This window comes from Petaurus breviceps, unplaced genomic scaffold, assembly GCF_028583685.1.
Source record: "Petaurus breviceps papuanus isolate PSGF00001 unplaced genomic scaffold, PetGlider_PUasm1.0 37, whole genome shotgun sequence".
NCBI lineage: Eukaryota > Metazoa > Chordata > Mammalia > Diprotodontia > Petauridae > Petaurus > Petaurus breviceps.
Window position 1 is genome coordinate 96,842,002 of NW_027186296.1, and position 6,523 is coordinate 96,848,524.

The 6,523-nt window shown below is 40.5% G+C and overlaps 1 protein-coding gene and 1 long non-coding RNA gene across 3 annotated transcripts in view; one reads left to right on the forward strand and one right to left on the reverse strand.

Annotated features, from left to right (window-relative positions):
* GRK5 (G protein-coupled receptor kinase 5) overlaps positions 1–6,523 on the forward strand; it is a 314,774-nt gene that overhangs the window by 208,025 nt on the left and 100,226 nt on the right. The window lies entirely within an intron of this gene.
* Positions 1–6,523, reverse strand: part of LOC138169544 (uncharacterized) — a 49,567-nt gene that overhangs the window by 858 nt on the left and 42,186 nt on the right. Inside the window, exon 2 of the long non-coding RNA XR_011170381.1 lies at positions 627–700. This is a non-coding gene — a long non-coding RNA (uncharacterized lncRNA). The remainder of the gene's footprint in view (positions 1–626; positions 701–6,523) is intronic.

Genomic DNA, 6,523 nt, shown 5'->3' on the forward strand with positions numbered 1-6,523 from the left:
TCCTGCCTAGGAGCCAAGCAGAATAAATTTAAATGTTCTTCTACAAACATTTGAAGACAGCTGCCATTAACCCCTAAATTTTCTTTCTTCAGGATAAAGATCACCATTTTTCTTCCCCTGGTTCTTGTGTAGCACTTTCCCCATCACCCTCATCTGTAGACATTCATAGTTTGTCATCCTTCCTAAAATCTAGCTTTTAGAACTGGACACAGTGCTCCACATGTGGTCTGAAAGGGAAGAAGACTATTGCCCATCTCATTCTGACTCTCTGTGTTTTCATGCAGATGAGATCCCCAGTGGGTTTTCTTCTTGGCTGCCGTATTGCCCAACTGAGTTTACCAAATATAAAATCACACACACACACACACACACACACACACACACACACCCAACTTTCCCAAAGGAAGGAATCAGCAGCAGATATGACCTGATGCTAGCGATCTGATCGTTTGCTAGTTCCATTTAAGTAAGACTAAGCTACAGTCTTGTGAAATGCTGTCAGTTTTCACATTTGGAACATCCTCAAGACAAAAGGAGCTAGAGAATTCTTCACATGGAGTATTGGGATTCTGTTCTTAGTTTGTCTGGTTGTGTAAAATGGTGTGCCTTTTTTTTTTTTAACTTACCCATTTTGGTTATGGTCCCAGATAGCTATGTCTTGTCTCTGTGTTCTTAGCTAGGGAGTCTCATCTTTCTCTTTCTGTGGAAAAACAGGAAAGAATCAGAGGACTTTGCTACCCGTGTTAGATTATATTGCTGTGGCTATTGCTGCTGTGATCTCACTGAAAACTAGGCTGGGTGGACTTCTGTCTGAGAGGTTTGCTCCAACGTACCTCTAATATCTACTCTGGCAGCTAGGTTCTTCATTGGTTAGAGTGCTGGAGTCAGTAAGTCCTGAGTTCAAATCCAGCCTGCAGTACTGTCTCACTATTTAACCCTGGGAAAATCATGTGCCCTCTGTCTGCCTCAGTTTCCTTGACTGTAAAATGGGGATAATAAAAGCACCTACCTCCTAGGGTTGTTGTGGGGATCAAATGTGATTACATTTGTAAAACACTTAGCACAGGGTCTGGCACATAGTAGGCACTTAATAAATGCCTGTTCCTTTCCCTCACCTGAAAGCAAGATACCTAGAGGAGATGGTAGCATATGAGGAGTCTGTGCACTGACCCCACTCAGGTCACAGGCTGTAGGCATGAGGAAGGAGGCAGTTTCAAAATACCCTTTGGCTGCAAGGTAATTAAAAGGATCTTGGATTCACCCCCTTTTTTATTGTGGTCATAGAAAGAAAAGACCACTTGACTGACTCTCATTGAATTGGAGAAAAGAAACCCAATATTTTACTTTTTAAGCCCTCTTTCATAAGAGGAGGAGGCAGTATAGAGACCCATAGAGGGGGAATATCTGGATGAGAGTAGTAAGGATATGAAATAAGCTTGTGGAATTTTCCAGTGACATGCTTTATTCGGCCCACTGAGAAAATTTATGAGCTTAAAAAAAATCTAATGATGCCCATTTTCATTTGTCCTACAAACCAAGCCTTTCTTTGGTACTACACTCATAGCATTTGGGGGAGGGGGGGAAATGTGAGGAAAGGTTTGTTTTTTCATCATGGACTTATTGAGTAATTTTTACACATGCAAGGTATTGAATGGAAAGGTGACTTGGGCTCTGGCCAACTCTGTCCCTTTGGCACTTTGTACCCTAATCCCCATCAATCATTGGCATCTTTTTCTTGTCCTCCTGCATTAGATGACTATCCATTACAATGCCTCTTTTGCACATGAAGAATTTATTGAGTTTCCCAGTGGTGGCACAATTTCTCATTTGAAGATATTTTTTTTCCAAATGGGGAATGAGGAGTGAATGGGTGGGGGAAAGGGTCTCCCCAGCATGAGCAGATGCCAGAACTCTTCCTGGCAGAACAAGCATAATTCACCCAGTCCCTACCTCCCCTTGAAACTTCCACCAAGTCTGCCTTTTTAAAAAGAAGTTGTCCTCTTTAGACTCTGACGTAGCCCCTGGTAAGGGAAACTTTCCTTGGCTTTCTTAATGACTGCATTTCTCCAGTCAAGTAGAGTACTGTGGTTTTGTTTTTAAAAGGAGGGCTTGGGTAATTTTATGGCCACTCATACTGTTTCTAAGTCATTAAGCAGACTACTTGAGTAATCAGAGCATAAGCATCAGCACATGAGGGACTCAATGGAGACATTTCATTGCTTTCCCACATAAGGATAAGGTGTTACACAGTATATTACTTCGTGACTATGGTAAGGTAGGGACAGATAAGAAATGGCATACTAAGTTTTACTTTATGGTATAACAGAGGGTCTGCATGGGACTATATTTATATTTGATACATGCTTACCAGAGGCAAATATGAAAGAAGTTCCAAATGGACATATTTTTACCAACATCTCTTTGGTGGTTCAGTTGGGCTTTGGCAAAGTCTAGTGTAGAATCTCTGGAATAAATGTGGGGCTACAAGACCCTGACAGGAAATCCTGGGCTACAGCCTCCCTTGATTTATTCCTCATTCCCTCCCTCAGAGTTTGGGACTCGGAATATGGGTATCTCTCTGATGGTGGGCACCTTTCAGGGTAAATAATGACTATAAATGTCTCCTGATTAGAGAGAATGATGTCATACCCATAGAATTATCTCTGTCTATCCATTTCCTGGAATATTGTTGTATTGCTTGAAATCAGTGGGTCATTGACCTGAGGATAGGAATGTCTTGTCTTGAGTAAAATTTTCATTACAACAGCAGTGCTACCTTTTCCCTCTGAATTTATGAAAACCACCCAGTTTGTCTTTACTGAATTGTCACCATTTCATTTCAATCTCAGTTCTTGCTTGACAAGGAGAGAATAGGCTAGAACTCATTACCTGAATTGTCACTACTGGGATGCCAGATATTGGGGACCGAGCTGTCTCAAAAATATTTCTTCTCAAAATAGTTGTGAGGTAAAAAATGAGACAAAATGGCCAATGTTTATGTTGGTCTCTGGGAGAAAGAGAAGGTGGTCCAGAGGGGTGTAAACAGGACCATAAAGAAAGGACTTGAATGCTCCTTAGGAGGGACTCCCTTCTTATTGCTTGAGGACTCTATCTTGGCGTCACTGAAAGAAAAACAATGACCCCTTTCCCTTCTTCAGAGTTTTCGATTCTCTGAGACTGGAAATTGTAATTCTGTTAAAAGAATGGAATGGCATTATAATTCTTCTATGACTAAGACTAACATGACTAATGTGAGAATGTATTTAATAGGAATGTATGTGTAGAGCCCATATCAGATTGCAAGCCGTCTTGGGGAGGAAGGGGGAGAATATTTAAAACTTATGGAAGTGATTGTTGAAAAATAAAAATAAATAATTTAATTTAAAAAAAAACAAAAGAATTGACTGGAAGTCATAGAGCTAGAGGTGACTTTAGAGATCACACAGTTCAGTCCTTTAATTTTACCTTTGTGGTTTGCTTAAGGCTGCACTCCTGGTGTGAAACAAGGTCCTCCAGCTCCTGGTTCAATACATTTTCCACTATATTCATGTCTGATGCTTACTACTAGTGTGACCCTGGGTAAATCCCATAACTTCCTTGGGCATCAGTTTCCTCAATGATAATATGAAGGGGAATTGGGCTACATGGCCAGGAAAGTTCCTTCCATCTCTTTATGATTCTGTGAACTTATGTCTATTTTATAGATGAAAAAACTAAGGTTCAGAGTCAAAGGAGGGACAAGGAAGGGAACCAGCATTTATTAAGTGTCTACTATTGTACTACGTGCCTTATGAATATTAACCTCACAACAACTCTGTTCTTTATTTAGATCTACTTTGTAGTGGAGAAAACTGAGACAGAGATTAAATGACTTGCCCAGGGTCACATAACTAGTAAGTGTATGAGGCTGAATATGAACTCAGGTCTTCCTCAGGCCCAGCACCAGCACTCTATCCATTACAACACCTAGCTGCCTGGTGAAGCCTGGCACACAGTTGGTATGTGGGCTTTGAACACAAATCTTATATTTGAATTCTCTTTGTACTATGGTTAATTATTCCAAAATTTTCCTCTTCTCACCTATCCCATCACAGTAACCAGATACCACAAACATGTGTTAATCAGGCCTTCCTTCTTCAGGTCTGAACCTTCTCTGGGCATGTTTCAGGTGCCTCCTGGAATGCCAAGAAGATACTATGGGCATTTGAAGGCTGAAGCACAGCTTCACTAAATAGCTTGGGGATAACATTTGGATATTTTCAGTACATTATAGATTTTTTATAAAACTTTCTCCAAGAATCTTAGATCTGAAAGAGAACTTACATTTTTTCAGAACAAAAAACTGCATCTGAGAAAGGGACAGTGACTTGGCCAGGGTCACACAGTTACTTCATCCACCTCTCAGATGAATACCCTAAGGACTCTAGTCTTTGGCTTAGTTTTCAGTGCCCCCTTCGTTCAGCAGAAAGAACACTGAATTTGACATTTGATGACCTAGATTCTAATCCTTATTATTTACCATTCCAGCCAAGTCACATCGCCTCTTGGAAAAGGAGGACAGCTCCCTCCTTTGTCAAATTAGGAGACTGGACTCAATGAGCTATCAAGTCCTTCCCTCCCCTAAATCTGTGAGCCTCCCTCCCTCTGAGGATGTCTGGCTTCAGAAGGAAGCCAGACCCAGTGTAGATGAAGACTTGGGTTCTTCTAAGTAAAGGAATGGTAATGAACAGAATCTACCGACATAAGTGTCTCCACTGAGTGGGAGCTTTGGAAAAGCTAACTGGTTTGATGATTACAAAAGCCAAGAGACCTCATTACATGATTGACTTCATCTTCCTGTCAGGGCATGGAGAAATCTCCTGGGTAAGGAGGTGACATAAAAAGTTAGTCAAAGGCCAAGAAGCATTCCACCCAGTGTTCTCTGCCCTTTCAGTCATCACCATGGCAAGTGAGACTTGGCAGGTAATTGTTTTTTTACCGATTTAGGACATTTACATTTGCTAAAATCTTTAAAGGATTTTTTTTAGTGGAGAAACATCTTACATGGTGCTGCTGCCATACAATGACAATATTTGTTTAGAGTCGGCTGAGAGAGAGCTTGAGGATGAGATATGAGGTTTATGAAGGATGTTGGCTCTAGTATACACGTGTAGTCACAGCCTACTCCATGGAGACATTACGCAGAAATTCGTCTTTGACAGCTGTGTATACATAAATAATTTAAAAAAGCTCTTTCCCCCTCTCTAGCTCTTTCAGATTTCACTTCTTATCTTAGAATAGCATCACCTCTGGCCCCCTCCTCCCTTCCCACCCCAAGGCTATTCTTGGGTTGACTATATGTTGTAAAAGGCCAAGATAAGAGAGCTTGGAACAGTTTTAAGATACCTCATTTCATTCACAGCCTCATTTTTTAGTGGAGAAGTGAGGGGAAAGGGGACAGAGAAGAAGAGAAATTCCCAACTAGCTGTCTCCAGGTAATTAATTAGTGGTACTTCATGTTATTGTAGAGTTATTTCTGTGCCTATCTTATTTTTCCTATTAGACAGTAAGCTCCCTGAGGGCAGACATTGCATTTATCTTTATATCCCCAATCCTTACACAAGATCTCAAATAACTAATAATAATCAAAGCAGTGAGGAGGCCTATTGGATAAAGCTATGGACCTGGAGTCAGGAATACCAGAGTTCAAATTCTTCCTCAGACAGTTACGAACTCTGTGATCTTGGGTGAATCATTTAACAACAGCCTGCCTCAGTTTTATCATCTGTAGAAATGGGGATAATAGCACTTAGAAACCTCCAGGGTTGTTGTGAGGATAAACTGAGATAATGTTTGTAAAGCTCTTTGCAAACCTTAAAGCACTATATAAATGCTAGCTATTGTTATTATAACCACTCACATTTATATAGCACTTTGAGATTTAAAAAGCCTTTCCCTATAACCACTTTGTGAGGTCGGTTGTGCAAGAATTATTGCTCTCAAATAACTTCCCAAAGACTATATACATAGCCAATAAATGTCAGACCTGAATGTTCAATAGGAAATTTTTTTTTTAAAGAAAATATGCTTAGTGTGATACTATGCTGAACATAGAATGTTAGAGCTGGAAGGAACTTTAAGAGATCATTTAGTCCAACTGCCTCATTTTACAGATGCAGAAACTGAGGCCAAAACAGAGGAAGTGACTTGTCCAAAATCACACATAATAAGTGGCAAAGACTTTGTATTATATGCCTCAGGCTTATTAAGGGTTAAACATCTTCCCATGCAGGGTTTTAACAGAAAATTTGGTAGAGGAATTACTTTAAACCCTTCAACCCTTCATCCCCAGGCTATTCTTCCTTCCTTCCTTCCTTCCTTCCTCCCTCCCTTCCTTCCTTCCTTCCTTCCTTCCTTCCTTCCTTCCTTCCTTCCTTCCTTCCTTCCTTCCTTCCTTCCTTCCTTCTTTCGTTCCTTCCTTCTTTCCTCCCTCCCTCTCTTTCTTTCTTTCTTTCTTTCTTTCTTTCTTTCTTTCTTTCTTTCT